The sequence below is a fragment of the Carettochelys insculpta genome, chromosome 10 (genome assembly GCF_033958435.1).
Source record: "Carettochelys insculpta isolate YL-2023 chromosome 10, ASM3395843v1, whole genome shotgun sequence".
NCBI classification, from domain to species: domain Eukaryota; kingdom Metazoa; phylum Chordata; order Testudines; family Carettochelyidae; genus Carettochelys; species Carettochelys insculpta.
The window spans coordinates 36521604-36538025 of NC_134146.1; the positions used below are offsets into that span (position 1 = coordinate 36521604).

The following is a 16422-nucleotide window of genomic DNA, read 5'->3' on the forward strand; positions in this document are numbered from 1 at the left end:
CAAACATGTGCAATATGTGTATATATCGAGTGCTTCCCTGTATATGTTCATGACTCTTGAGTAACTGTTCATTACTGATTTTGAATTTTTGCCCTATGAAACTTACATGAAATCCCAAGAGAAGAGCATTGCAGATAAACAGGATGTAACAGAAGCCACAAAGGGTGAAATCTTGGCCCCAGTTAATAGTTGTGCCATAGCCTTCAAATGAGGTCAGATTTCACCCTGTCTGGAAAATTTGTTGTGAATATTTATTATAGATTCCTCTCTTTTATTATGAGAAAAAATATTTAAACACAATTCACCCATAAAAACAGTGGGTAAGTGAACAAGTAGAATAGTTTTCATGATAACAGTCAACATAAATTCACACATAAAATATACATGTTGATCGTAATGGGTTAGTGACCAAAATAGCCAAGGCCATTAGCATGTTCTTACTGTAGATTTCTTCCATAAATAAGATAAACTTTTTCCAGTGTGGGGAAAATATGGTCTTATCTATAAACATGGAAAGGAAGGGTTCCGCATCCTCCCCACAACCCTGCAAGATTTAGATCCCTCAGGGCACTTGTGTTCTGGCATGAAGAAATTTCCAACCTGGTAATTTTACACCCTACTGATCAAAAAGAGAATTTAGGCATGCGAGAATCTGAAGAGGATTAAAGGAAGTAGCAGAAGAGCAGGCACATATCAATCTATACAATGAGTTTGACAGATGCAAAATGATTTGCAGAATTTAAGTGAATATAGAGACCGTGCCATATCTGCTTTCACATATAATATAATTAAGATAAAGAAATTAGGCTAAATTCACCACTGGCATAAATGCTCATATTACTTTTAGTGTTATATGCATTACAGCAGTACTTAGAGTTTCTAACTATAATTGGGACTCTACTATGTATAAGTGCCAATCTCTGCACTAAACAGCTTACATCCTAAACAGAGAGGACCAAAGAAATACTTTATACCCATTTTACAGATGGAAAAGGAGACTAAAAGAGATTAAGTAACTTGCTCAAGACATTTGAGAGAGAACTGGGGATTACAGCTGGTGCTATGCTCCTTATAACTTGAGGAAACTAATCAGTGTGAGGTGGGAAAAGAGGAAGAGGAAAGTTTTTCTCTTATGACTATAGTATTGGGTAACTGCTCTCTGTCATCTACCTAAGATGTACTAAGAGATAGAGTTTACCTGCCCTCTGCCAGTTACAACAGGTATGCTTAATTTGACTTGGCTGATCTAAAAGATGAATTATCCTTTACCATCATTTTATCTTAGGAAAATATTATAGCTTAAGAAATGAGAAGTAGGGGTTCAGAACAGACCTTTTACACATAAACATATTGCCCTGATTGGTATACCAAATTAAACTCCTCCTACAGAAACACTCTAGGGGAGGATATGTAAAACTCTGAGTTCTACATTTGCAACAGAAATGTGAAACAGTTCATTATGTCAAGGCTTGTTGCTAGGAGTCAGCTTGCAATAATGCAAGTGGGAAACATAAGATTGATCACAATTCCCATAAGGAGGGATGCTGAAAAATAGAACACTGACCTTTCTAACCCTATATGAATGACCAGAAACCTGGCAGGGTATAGAACTGTTCCCCTTCATGATATGCCCAGCCAGTTGTGCAACCATCTGAATGTATCTGGGCAAAATGATAGGAATATATTACATAGTCTAACAAGAAGAGATTATCTTTTAGCTACTAATGAGTCCAGAGACTGTATGATCCATGAATATTGATTTAAGATTGGATGTTGTTAATTTTGTGCATTAATTCCAAGATCTTCTCTCCCTTCTTAATGCCTGCCTTCCTTCTCAGATTTACACCTGCATGTGCTTTATGATCAATTTGGGTCATTTGGGTCATTGGCACTGAAGGAAATGAAGTACACCAACCGATGAGGTAGCCGTTTATGTTGATTTTTTTCATATATTTATGAATAACAAGGCAACTGTCAAATAATATGATAAGGCAGTCATAAGAAAGAATAAAATGAAAGATGGTATGTTGTAAAGCTGGAGCTGTAAGAGATTAGATCAGATGCACAACACAAAGTAACTGTCAACTTGGGCAAAGTCTGGATCAAGTTAAATAGAGGTTTCAGTTGAAAATGATGAAAAACTTTCAGAAAACACCAAGTGTATTTCACACTTTCCCAAAGCAGTGGTTGTGAGACCTTTGGAGATTTTTGATTAAAAAAAATTCCAACTGTCACCCATGTGACAGAAGCACTAAATAACCATCAGCATACTACAGAATAATTTGCTTATCAGCTGTAGTGATACAGTCTCTAGGAAATATCTTTTTTTTCCATTCTTTGTAATATATTCACCAGTTCCATATAACAGGGATTATCCTTTTCTTCTTTCAAATCATCTCCATTTTATATCCATTATCCTCTTCAGACTTGGACATTTTTTTCCCTCTTATTCCCAAATGTCAATTTAAAATCACAAATCTGGAGAGTTCTACCATTCATTTTATCTGAAGAAAATTATCCTTGTTCAGGTGACATTTCTTGCCTGGTGGCATTCCTCAAATAGGAAAGGAATTAGTGGGTGTGGGTTGGGAGAGCACTGAGGCATGGCTGCTTCTGGGACAGGGACAGCCAGGATGACCATTCTCTGGCAGCCACAGGCCAAGGAAGAGTCAGGAGGAGCAAATATCAGAGGGGCAGCCATATTAGTCTGTATCCTCAAAACAACAAGAAGTCCTGTGGTACCTCAGAGACTAACAGATTTTTTTGGAGCATAAGTGTTCATGGGCAAAGACCCGCTTTGTCAGAAGCAGAGTGAATGTCCCCAGTACAGACTATCCAGCACCAAGTTACTCAGTTCCAAACACTGTCCCTACACCCCATCCCGTCTCACAACTGTCCAAAACAGCTTCCCTCATCTTCGCAACACTGGGTGATAATCAATTGTCCCCCATCATTTGAGAGCCATTTCTTCCACCCTTTTTTCTCCCTTAAATTGTTTGCTGATGAAGAATACTTGTTCCATACTGATTATACACCAAAGCCAGAGAACTCTCCTATTTGGGAGAAACAGGGTCTCTGAGCTGCTAAGGAGAAAGTTGGCTAAACTATATTGGTAATACAAGTAGTTGTGATACAGATTACTGTGCAGTTATTTCTGCTTGCACAGTTTAGAAGGTTAGTAAAAGCAGCCTTATCTTGTTGAGTCATACAAGCTTGCAACTCAGGATGAGAGGAATAGCTTAACAAGAAAGAGGTACATTTTCAGCATCAGGTCCCAAGTTTGCATGTGTTCAGGAACATTTTATGACAGCTCAATGCTTATTTCAATTCAACTCAATGCTTATTTCTTTTCAAATATGCCCAAAACTCAACAAGCCATATTTCAAAGATATTAAAATAACAAAAACTAACTGACTAAATGCATCCAGATTGGATTGCAGCCCCAAACAGCCACAAGGTGATAACTCCCGAAACCTCAAGTTATTTCTATTGACTGTTACATAATCAACATGTTAAATCTAAGCACCACTTTGACCAATTGTTTATGTGACATATACAAATCAATACATATTGATTTTATAATTTTGATTCATAACTGGGCAGCAGTCTGGTTTCACATCATTTTATTTATCAAATCTCTTCCCCATTCCTTTCCTCCTACAGGCCTTGCATTCCTGCCAAGACAGTCCTATCCTCCTGTTTGGCAGGTTGCACTCTGGTTTAGATTACTGTCTTTGTTCCACTCACCAAACAGTTGCCCAATTCTGCTGGCAGGTCAGCACGACTCCTGGTGATGTCAAATGGAGCAGGGTGGGCATATCTAAGGGAAGACTGGGGGGCCTGTTTATCTTCGGTCTGGAACTCACTGACCTCTGTGCTAAGTATTTGTAATAGCAAGATCAAGAAACTTTAATCCTGATTTTATCTAAGACCATGCATAACTCCTTCCACATACAATCACAGAAACTGTCCCTACTTTCAATTCATGGCTAGAATGTACAGCCGCTCCACAGGAACTGTACTTGAAAGAGGATACAACACTTATCCACCCCCCGGAGATGGGACTGTGGCCAGTGGATCCAAATAATTATGGTCCAGTAGCCATACCCTTAAACTTCCCACCACCATGACCTATGTGGAGCTGGAATGGAGCCCAGGCACGTTATACACGGTTTTAATCCCTAGTTTCCTAGATTTATATTTAGATTTCTTTTCATGGAATTTCCAGAGTACTGTGAAAACAAGATGGTGCCATCTGCAACTGCTTCAGTGACAGCTGAGAGAACAACTGACTGTTGGGCTCTGGGTTGAGTGCCAGTTGGCTGCCTTAAACACTAGAGGAGGCACAGCCCACTGAACACACTGTTGATGGCACAGTCAGTAACCCCGTTAGTTACAATGAGGTTGTACGTGAATACATAAGGGTAGATTACGACTCCTTGGTTCTGATCTCACTCAACAGCAACTTAAATCAGAGGTAACTCCACTGAGCTCACAGGGGGCATGTCAATGTAGGTTAGTGCAAGCTCTTAATTGGTTAACCTGTCTAACAGGTTAGCTTCTTGGAATAAAACACATCTCCAGTTACATCCCATAACTTGGTCTCCCTAGTGAAATCACTTCACCAAACACCCCGGAGAGCTGCAGTAACAGGAGGTGGAGCAGAGTGGTTATGGGTGGCAGTAAGGCAAACAGGAAATTTCTTATGCAAAATATCAGAAAAATATCACAGAATACCCTTACCATGACTTGAAAACGTATTTGCAAAATATTCTTAAAGGAACCACAGTGCACAGCATTTAGAAAGCTAAAATGTCAAGATTTATCTAGGTAGAAAAATATATTTTAAAAAAGAGTTAATTAAATCTAAACAAAATCTTGGAGGGTAAAACAATCCATACAAGACAGGCCCTACTTTGTAATTAGCTCATGTTTTGTATCACCATGCAAAGAATAAATGATTTCATAAGTAGCCTTAGATATCATGTTAAAAGCACCTCTAGAAACTAAAAGACACTATGCTAAGTACAAGAGATCTAAAGAACTGTTCTTACACATCCATTACATTTACTAGGCTGTCTCATTTACTTTTTGAAGTCCTGTATACATGATACAGCAAGGCAAAACATGTTATGTACCATAAAAAATTTGACACAAAATGTTTAATGTTCAGAAGATAAAGTTAACAAAACTATACATCGATGACTTTTTTATTTCCTTGTTTTATGACCTTTCAAGAACTTAAAGCAAATGGCAGCAAGAAGGAAAGACAAGTAACTATATGCCACTTCTTGTTTTGTTGTAAATGAAATTACAGCTTTGGTGATTGAAGCCCAAGGCAGAAATCCTAGTAAAATATGGAGGTTTTTAATGTTTAGATGGAAGTTTTCAAAAGATGGAAGAGCACAATGTGTTCTGATATGGAAAGCATTTGTTCTTGCAGCTTTCAACAACCATACGCTCTTATGATTTTCAATGTTTTTTCCCCTGTACATAAGTCCATCATATGTTCCTGCACTATCTAACGTGAATTCTACTGCAGTTCTAGGTTCTACTATACATCAACACTAAACTCAGTTGTGACCTACAAAAACCTCTTTGTAGGCATCAGGAGATTAATAGTCTCCTCCTGTTCCTTCAAAGTACCATACATTTCTGTAGTCTGGACCTCTCAACAAAAATGTTTACAGCAATAATTACTGGACATATTGGGCAGTGACCCTGTGAAAGGCTTCCACTCTGTAGGCTGCCAAAATGCTAATAGTTCACTTAGTGAGGAGTCTCAGTGAGAAAGGTGCTGATCTTTCCCTATCACATTTAACTCAACATTGTCGTTATAACATGTAGACATCCTCTCTTCATGGCTACCTCTCTGTTACTCTCTCATGTGAATATGCATCTAAAAACAAAACTATGTCGAAATATTATAGTCTGTCCAGGCTCAAATCTTGAGCGATCAGAGAGTAACTTATTTTTGTTGTGTCATTCTCCACTTTCAGCCTGTGAAAGAAAGTAAGAGCGATATACAAGCTATTGCTGATTTTACATGGAAATGATGGGAAAGAAAATTGGTTTGATGGGAAATGGATACAACACTCCAGAACAACTTATGCGGAAGTTTACTTCTGCATGGCATAAGATGTATTTTAGGTAGCATTTTACTGATGATTTCTACTGCAGATTTTTTAAAAAGCACTCCATTTAAATTGTTACTGAAGAAATGCATTTTTCAGGGCACCAAACCTATTTGTGAATTTAGGTCAAATTTGGCAAATACTTTCAGCTGGAAAAAAATAGAAAAAAAATCAATAGGTTAAAGGTTTAGTTTCAAACATTAAAAATTATACCTCCTCTCCCTCAAAGTTCTCAGTATAATTTTATCACGGATGAATTTTGTTTTCAATGGAGAATATGATCTTGATTGCCAATAAGTAAGTTACACTAACTCAAACTCCTTTCGACTTAAACTGACTGACTGACCTTTTTCTTAAGGACAGAAAGAATGATAGTTCAGCAGTTGAGACACTAACCTGGTACTTAGGAAAAAAAAGTTTTGGTAACCCAGACTTTCTGTGTTTCCTTGGCAGGTCATGTAGGGCTTCTCTATATATGAAAGTCATTCCACTTCTTTAGATATACTGATATAGTTAAAGTGGTACAAGACTTTCTTCCCATTTGGATTCACTTATAGTGAAATAAGGACGCTTATACCAGTGTATCTTATTTCTGAAAGGGAATAAATGTTACTGTTATAAAACAACTTTTTAGTAGTATAATTACAGTAGAGATTGTACCAGTATAACCATCTTTTAAAAAAAATTGCACCTTTATGCAAACTAGTTGCACTGTTATAAAAACTGTGTGTAGATCAGGCCTCTCTGTGCCCCACTTCCCCTTCTGTGAAATGGAAATAACAGATTTCTCTGCTTCACCTAATTTTGTAAGAATAAATACAGAGAGATGTTCAAATATTACATTGATGGAATCCACATAGGATGGATCAGACATCGGTCTCCATTCTCTTGCAATTTATGGCTAACCAAAGTAAATTATAAGTTGCAACCAAATAGGAATAGTGTCATTTTACACCTACTTTACACAGGTGTAAAGGCAAACCAGCGGGGAACCAAGCTTCTTTCTGAATTTGCATCATCAAAAGCCATTTCATGTAATCTAGTTTTAAGCCTTTATCTCCATGGGGATCTCCACTTACAATGTTATGATTAATCATTCATATTATGGCAGAGTACCCAATCTCCTAGGTGCTGTCTAAACATGAAGTAAAATGCACTTCCTTGCCCAGAAAATCATAAGAGAACCTATGTAAATACCAGTTCCTGCCAAGTGGCCCTCTGTCCACTGACTGTTAGTTGGCTGCTGCTGTCAGATGGATGTCACTGTAAAAGTTTGCAGGCACAACAGTAGAGAGGGGGAAAGAGACTCGTGGACTACCATGAAGACAATGGTACTCAAAATGATTCCAGGCAGCATGAAGCATATGTGAAGTGTATAGGAATTTAAAAGCCTGTATCTAAAATTGGGATAAATGACATGCTAAGTGACTGGTAATGAAGAGTGTTAACAGAGGGGCATAAGAAAGTGCAAGTTAAATCAGGCAATTAACGAATAATGATGCTCTTTCATTTATTTTTACCTAGAAGGTTCCCAACACACATCACATATTAAATGACTATACAAACTATGCCCAGAGATCATATCTTCACAAGTGAGAAGCTCTGAGGTGTAGCACAGCAACTGTTTACCAGCCTGTAGCAAAGCATTTGGGCAGGGAGCAAAGCATACTATTTCCAGTTGGAATCACAAGGGAAATGTAGAGTCAGAATGTAATTACTAATGTAAAACTTGGCCAGGACACAGAATTAACATGATAGTCCGTGAGAAGGCACTTAGGAACTTTATACATACACCAAAAACCAAATCCTTACACCTAAATTTTATGCTTTTTAGTATTCACTCAGAGAAAAGTGTCCCACCTACTGAGTTACGCACGCCATTTCCTGTAGTATCAATGTTTTCTCTGCAGGTCTCCCATCAAAATATTGTCTTGGCCTAACCCAGCTTAGGAGATCTCACAGGATCACAGCACAGTGTGGTATGGCTGCAGCCCAAGTAAGGGCATTATTTTGTTTTGTTTTGGTTAAGAGAGTTGATATTTGGTTAAGGACTCTAGCTGTGAAAAGACTAGGAGCAGCCAATTTCTAATTTAAATGCTATATGTTCATATCCTGCTACCACTAACTCTACTATAATTAGGCATGAGTGAACTTTAGAAGGTTGAGAAATAAGGTTTGGATGAATTTTGGATGCTTATCTGAGTCTGATCCAACTCCCCTGGGCATACACAATTGGGCTAGAAATCTGGCAAGAATGTTCCAAAGTTCATTCCTCTCTTGAAGGCTATATTAGCAGTTTAAAAATTCTCTTCACTGGAATTAGCATAATATATTTTTTCCCTGTGGTAATCACAGCTTTTCTATAGTTACTGTAGCTTTTTGGATTCCAGCCAGCATTAGAAAGTGAAAAGGAGTAGGAAAGTGAATACAAAAATGCCAAATATATACAGCAACCAAACTTTTTGAACTTTAACAAAAGATTTGACTCCACTTAGGGCTTTGCCCTCCTTGGATCACTTTGTCCATTCCTTCCTGATATTTTACCTTCTGTCTTGGGGTTTTATATTGCTGTCTTTCACCATGGCATCTGAGCACCTTTCACATACACTCCACAGCAATAGGAAAGACCCCAGGCGATTTCATGCAACCTTGGGCACTTCTTCCTTTCTATGATAAAACTTCTGCTTGCCCTTTTTAAAAAATTTATTAATTTGAGAGTAAGAGAGAAAACCGAATGTTTGCTTAGAATTCACAATGGGTAAAACAAACAAAAATGAGTACTGACATAAATTTCTTTCCCAATTACCCAACAATTCTGAAGAACAAAAGGAACCCATGAATAAAAAAAAATGTGTCATTCCATAAAAGTACATTTGGTACTCAGATTAATCCCTTTCAATTTATATTCCAAAACATTGCACCCAATATGAGCTAACCACTTTGACAAAAAAGTAGCCTGCCGTTTCCCTAAACCAGTCTAACTTCCTGCTCACCCATTAACAGAAGTTTATCTCAGTAAACAGAGTGGGGCAGCAGCTGACAGACAGAACCCACTGTTCTATTTTATTCTGAAACAGGGGCAGTGCTTCATGTTTCATGAGAACTAACAAAATGTTATGTTGCCTGAACACAAAGGACAAGATGGTATCTTGCTGCTGATTCAATGAAGTCATATATCAGGAAAAGTATATTTAGCTATTCATGGTTTTAACAGCGCGGCATTGATATCTCCAGAACTCCAAAGAATCTATTCTAATTCATGCTTCTTGTTACTATTATCCTTGGAAGAGTTCTGTGAAAGAGTCACATCACTTCAGCCTATACTAGGCTCAGGAAAACTCTGTGAAGGGGGCTAAGGTTGCTTCCACAGCTGACAAAGCACCAAACCCAGCGAAACTATCCCTTCCAAAAATACACAATGGATGACTTCAGGGGGTTGTAGTGGCCTGGGACCTTTCCTCCTTAAACCATTATATCTATCTTACAAGCTGTACAAGAAGATGTCTAGGGCAGCAAAACTTTCTGCCATTGTTTTGAATTGGGTGACTACAGCTATTTGCAGGTTTAATCTCAATAGCCAAATCCCTAGAACCAGCCATGCATTCCTCCTTTCTCCTGGACCCAATTACCTTCTTCCCATGGTATAGTGCAAGGGAATAGGGTAGTATCCATTAAAATGGTTTGTAAGCCCTCTTGCACTGTGAACACAGAGGCTGTGTCTACAGAGGCACAAATCTTCGAAACAGCCGTATTTCGAAGATTACTAATGAGGCACTGAACTGAATATTCAGCGCCTCATTAGCATTAGGACGCTTCTGGCTGCAGCACTTCGAAAGCACCACTTTCGAAAGCGCACAGCTTGGCGCAGCTACACAGGGGTCGTTTTTGAAAGGACCCTGCACCTTTCAAAATCCCCTTATTCCGATCAGTGAGTGGGATAAGGGGATTTTGAAAGGTGTGGGGTCCTTTCAAAAAGGACGCCCGTGTAGCCCTGCCAAGCCATGCGCTTTCGAAAGTGGTGCTTTCGAAGCGCTGTGGTCGGAAGTGTTCTAATGCTAATGAGGCGCTGAATTGAATATTAGTAATCTTCAAAATGGCCATTAGCATGGGTATTTCAAAGATTTGTGCCCGTGTAGACACCCCCAGTGTGTGGTTGTGAGAAGCCATCAGAATCCAGCCAAAGCAGCAGGACTGTCTTGTTTGTAAGTGAGTAAACAATTATTTAGGACCAACTGCACCCACACGGTTTCTTTATATTGTTATTATTGTGTAAGAACAAAAAGATTCAGTAGCCAGTGTGGCAGGGCCTCCTCAGAGGGAGCCCAAACAAGCAGCAGGGCCTATGGAGCACCAGCAGGGCAATCTCAGGCAGCTGGGCAGGAGATGGCTCAGCCTAATTGGGGCCAGCTGACTCCATGACTGGTGTAATGAGAGGCCTTTAAAAGCCCTTCACAACAGGAAGGGTAGGACAAGAGTGTGAGAGCCGAGCCGAGCCGAGCCGAGCCGAGCCGAGCCACGCCACGCCACGCCACGCCACGCCACGCCACGCCACGCCACGCCACGCCACCAGAAACCATGGAGGAAGAGTGAGGTGCTTCAGCAGATCAAGAGGCGGGCAGGCGGATGGGGGAGGGGGGGAGACTCACTACTCCTGCAGCCTGGAGAAGGTATTGGGGGAATTGTCTGGGGAAGTAGCCCAGGGAGAAGAGCTGCTGCGCCAAGGGCTAAGGGAATCAGCCCTTCACTCTAGCAGCTGCACAGGGTCCCTGGGCTGGAACCTGCTATGAGTGGTGGGACCAGGTTCATCCCCCCAGCCCACCCCTAACCCCAGCAAGGGCAACTGGGCCCTTAAGTGGGACCAGTGGACTGAATAGAGGTCAGAAGCACAGGAACAGGACTGACTTAATCAAACCACATACTGAGGGGATATAGAAAGAGGAGTAATTGGAAAAGTCATCTTCAACATGATCTTTAAGGAACTGCCTGGGATGGATCTGTTACAACCCTCAAATCCTTTTTGGGATGCTGGTATAGGATAGCAGCCCATTTGTCCTTTCCACTGTGTTGTGAAATAGACAAATCACTTGTACTTTCAGTTAGCTGCTTCTCTGAATCAGGGAAAGATATGACTTGAAAGCCTTAGTTCAGTACTTAAGAACATCCGTGGATTCACTTGCAATGAAGAATTAGGTGAGACGCTCAAGAAACCTTAGCATGCAGTGTCCAGGGAGTCCTTACTGGTTCTCTAGCTACTGGGCTAAAGCTACTGTGGGGGCCACCTAACTTGTCTTTGTCTTAGTGTAGCAGATAGCTTCCAGTGTGAGAATTTGCCTACTTCCATTGCCTTAAAGAGTATGGCATTCCATTAAGAGCCCCCTTCAAGGCTGTATAGGGAGCAGCAGCCTTTACCAGTTATTTTCCCCAAACCCTTTCTGGGGAGAACAGGAATGAAGATTTAGATGATAGGGAAGTTGGCCTTATGAACAAGGACCGTAAGGGAGTATCAACCCATCAGACATAGAAAAATGGTCTCAGCTATTGGGGGTAGAGGCAGGGGAGAGTATGCTAGAGACGCTACGGTGGAATTGTCAGTCATCTAGAGCTTTCCAAACCCTGGAAAACAAACTGAAGGGTTCAGGTCAGGAATCTCTTCTGTCTGCACCTACCATACAGAGCAACCAGCTTCCTGAATCTCCCCACAAAATAAGATCTGTATGGGAAAACCACATGATCCTAAATCTTTGGAAACGTAGGTATGCACCCATGTATTTATCCCTACAAAGGGTCTTTTATGTTTGCAAGCTAATGAGGCAAGTAATCAGTCAAGTCTGGAAGTAAAGCCGGAACATATCTACTCTCTCTTCTTTCTATTTTTTTAATACTCACACATTCCCTCATGTTGGCATGTCCACATCAGTTCCTGGTTTTAAAAAAATATTTATGAAAAGGGTGTTTCTAAGTTTATTCATCTTATCTTTATCTGCCTTTCAGCTAAGAACAAATCTCTTGGTCACATAGGCTACATCTTCAGATGGTGTAAAATTAATCTCTCCATTAAGGGAGCAGCGCAGATTTATACCAGGTAAGCACATGACTCATGGTTTCTACAAGCTTCTATTTACATCCAACCTTCTTATGGTGGATGAGTTTAACCTTGTAAATTATATTTTAAAATAGCATAGTTTTCTTATAACAGTATAGTTAAAAAACAGCTCAATCCATAGTCATTGAGCTGGTTCTATTCTGACCCCATTGGTGTTAACTAAGTAGTTTGGGAGAATATATGCAACTAAAGCTGATAGCCAGCTTTTGGATTCAGATAATCATGCACCACTTCCCACTGATATCAATGACTGAATTTGACCCCTGGAGTACAGGGGACTCCTTGTCTCATTTCAAGCTGAGGAGTCTGCATTATTCTTGCATTTCTTTAAAGCATCAGGCTACATCAGAGGGGCAAGCACTGGACAGACATGGTACAAGGACAGGCATCTGCAAGAGGATTTGGTGGCAGATGTAGACATTGTGAGGGGAAAATGTGAAATGCACTTTGCCTCTGTTTTCTCAAGGGCAAAGTGAGACCTGATGAAAGCAACAGAAATTTCCTAAGAGGAAAATGAAGGTCATTCCAGAAAGATGAAGAGGAAAAAAGCACACAATTAGACAACTGGTAAATTACCAGGGCAAAATGGGCTCCATCCAAAATTCCAAAGGACCAAGCAAAGGCGTTAGAGAAACTAAAAGATATATCTGAAAAATCCCTGGAAACAAAGGTGGTATCTCTAGAGCACTGTTGTTCTAGCTACTGAGTTAAGACGTTGGGCAACAAAGATCCATAAATAAAGGGGAAATGCCAATCCAGTTCAGAATCTTAAAGAGCTCCACTTACATCAGGGATAGGGATAGTCATAGTAAATTCATCAAAGGAAACTGCTTTAAGTTAGTGTAGCTTGGATTTAAACAGAACTTTCAAAGTGAAATCCTGATCCGATTGAAGTCAGCAGGAAAATGTCCAGTAACATTACTGCGGCCAGGATTTCACCCTCAGCCTGGTGTTCAGAGAATATATTGCAGCATGCCCCTATATTATTCTGCATTGTGCCTGACATTTAAGTGGAGAGGTCTATCTAAAATCACATTGCATGATATAGCCCACTAATTACCTTACATTTCTATGTATTGTTTTGCAATATAAGCCATAAAGAAAGTAAACACTACTTTTCTGTCCAATTTTGTAAATCAGTACTTCCCTCCTCCCAGTTATTTTACCATCTGATCATCTGTTAAAGACCAGATCCTTAGCTGTTGTAAATCGGTATCATTTCATTCACTTCAATGAAGAAACACTCATTTATACCAGTTAAGGATCTGGCCTATCCATTACAAAGCTGTTTATCCAAAATAAAAACAAAAAGCTGCTCCTGGTCTCCCTGTTATGGCCGCTCACTCTAGGTTGTTTCCAGTCCAACTAGTTCATCTCTCCACTTTGGGCCAAATCATGCAGGGTGCTAAGCAATGTTCCCTCTAATCTTCCCTATCCATATGAGGATTTTTTTCCATCCATGTGCAGAATAATTTTTTACATGCACTAAAGCAGTATGAATGTGCACTACTACTAGAAGCAAAAAACTTAGCTGTGAGTGCTCTACGTAAGAGCTGGGCAGCATCAGAATCTCTTGAGCATCCCCAGAAGCACAGAGCTTACAGGAAACAGTGGTGCTGAATGCCTTTCCAGAGGTATGAAAAGGGGCTATTTGACATTACCCTAAGTTTTCTTAGACATTTCAGTGGATGCAAATATGATGGGTAATATTTTTAAGATAATAGAGCAACATTTCAAGAAAATATTAGACTCCCCAGTACTGATATTTTTAAGAAACAAAGTGGCTATGACAATATTGCCATTTTGGTTCTAATGTTTTTATAATTGTATAAAACGAATACCTATTCAGAGGCCATGACTGCAGGCAATGTAATCAGTGACCTAAATATCCACATAACATGCTCCTTTATGCACCCTTTCAGAAGCATTGAAACAGGCATAGACTGAGCCAGAAGCACTGATTTACATCTTCACTTTCCAACTGGACTTAAAACATTGCTAGAGTAATAATGGAGTTTAAACTGAAACAAAAACCCTGTGTACAAAGACTGTCTTGTCATCCTCACTGAAATTCTTTGTTGAGCAGACTAAATAGAGAGACAAGAAATAAGATAGACACCTCAAGCATATGACCTGGGAATAAAAGGAAAAAATGTACATCTGTTTCTGTCTGGCTAGAAAAGCTGTTTATGACTTACACTGGAGAAAAAGTCAAAGTAATATCATTCCCTACTGTATCACAAAAAAGTGCTTTCTGCCCTTGTATATCAGGTGCAGACCCCTTCCACCAATGAAAGCACGCTGGATTCTACTACCTGCATCATGGTGAGTTAAGCAGGTCTCAGACAGCAAGTTGCAATGCTGGGCTCTTAAACTGCCTTTAAATGTATAATTGAAAAGAGACTCCCTTTGAAGGCAATGTGAATTGGATATGGCCCTATGTGAGGGTGCCACATTAGAGGATGTGCCAGCTGAACGCTTGTTTTGAACTGGCAGGACTATGTTGCCACAAGGATCCTTGGCAACTGTCCAAATGGAGACCTCAGTGAAGAGTTTGAGATCACAGCTCCTATATTTCCCCAGCGTAACATTTATGGATCAGATCAGAAGAGCAGTGTGGAGGATCACTGAGTGTAGATCTTGCACCCCATCTGGTTGTTCCTTGACAAACAAGTAAACTGAACTAGCCATTTGCTTTTCATTTTCCATGAACATAAGTGACTTTACCTGCACGATTCACTTAAGTCACATTGTAGATATTTGAATGGAAAAAATCAACTTTGTACTGTGAATTTTTATTTCCCTACTGGAAGTGTTAAGGGCAAATACACCAGCATTTCAGGGAAGGATATCTTACCTCTCTAGGCATCATAAAGTGTTAAAAGAAACTGAAGTGATTCAACAGGGACTTACTAAAACCAGGTTATCTGAGATTCCCTGTGATGCACCAAAAATGATGTGTTAAATGATGGTTTCCAACACAGCCTGTAGCAGTAAGTTTGCATTAGAACAAAGTTTGCTGTAGTAACAGCAGCCATTAGTCTGAATTAATATATACATTTTAAAAGCTTATTTATTAGGGTCCTACGGCTAAGTCTTCTATGAACAGAAACAGGCAAACATCGCGCAAAGAATTGCTAATCAAACCCTAGCTCAGGAGTGGGGAAGAGTAGATAATTTGCAGGAAATATTATTTTTATTTCTCTTGGGCTTGTCTACACTAGCCCCCTCCTTTGAAGGTGGCATGCTAATCAACCTGATCAGAGAATAGCAAGGAGGTGCTGATCTGCATATGCAGTACCTCATTAGCATAATTCCCATCAAGCAAACTTTGAAGTTGCTAACTTTGAAGCAGCGCAAGCAGGGAAGCCGCTGGTACTTTGAAGGACTTGCTCTGCTTCAAAGTTCCCTTACTCCCAAAGCCTTTGAAGTAAGGAAACTTCAAAGTAGTGCAGGTACTTGGAAGTGCCCATGGCTACGCTGCTTGCTGCCGCTTTGAAGTTAGCAACTTCAAAGTTCATGTGATGGGATTTATGCTAATGAAGCACTGCATGTGCAACAGAGCACCTCATTGCCATTCTCTGAGGCTTGTTTACATGCCCCCTTCGAAGTAGGAGGCTAGTGTAGATCAGCCCTTGTCTCCAACAGATTGCAAACCTGACAAACTTATTGGGTGGGGAAATTCTTGAGCTTCTTCAGCAAATAATTGTGAGTCAGCAGATCACTGCAAATTGTGAATATTTTTAATTTGTGCAACATGTTAAAGACCCTTGTGTCTTTGGAGGATGCCCATGATTAGCTGACACAGTGAAAATTGTGAATTAAAGTTTATAACTGAATACACAATTTAACATTTGATTCTGGATTTTATGCAAATATTTTGTTTTAAAATTGCATAGTATGCTAATAAAGTTTGGTGCTCAAAGATTCAGAGTGTGAAATTGTACAAACATGGTTGGCTTGAAAAGCAGTTTGGAATTTAAATGGATATTCACAGGAAGTTTCATCAATTGCTGATTTAGCTCTGGTAAGAGCATCTTAAAGTAAAGGAGTGCCTTTGCTATTATAGTTATTTTACTTAGCTTGACTATGTCACTTTTTGCATGTTTGGGGGTGTATTTTGTGGTCCTTTAAGGACTTAGGCTGACACTCCAGGATATTGATGTAATCTATCCAGAGGACAGG

At 39.8% G+C, this 16422-nt stretch overlaps 1 protein-coding gene and 1 long non-coding RNA gene across 8 annotated transcripts in view; one reads left to right on the forward strand and one right to left on the reverse strand.

Annotated features, from left to right (window-relative positions):
* Positions 1 to 16422, reverse strand: part of MECOM (MDS1 and EVI1 complex locus) — a 500218-nt gene that overhangs the window by 85295 nt on the left and 398501 nt on the right. The window lies entirely within an intron of this gene.
* LOC142018211 (uncharacterized) overlaps positions 1 to 16422 on the forward strand; it is a 35844-nt gene that overhangs the window by 10876 nt on the left and 8546 nt on the right. The window contains exon 2 of the long non-coding RNA XR_012646755.1: positions 12126 to 12216. This is a non-coding gene — a long non-coding RNA (uncharacterized LOC142018211). The remainder of the gene's footprint in view (positions 1 to 12125; positions 12217 to 16422) is intronic.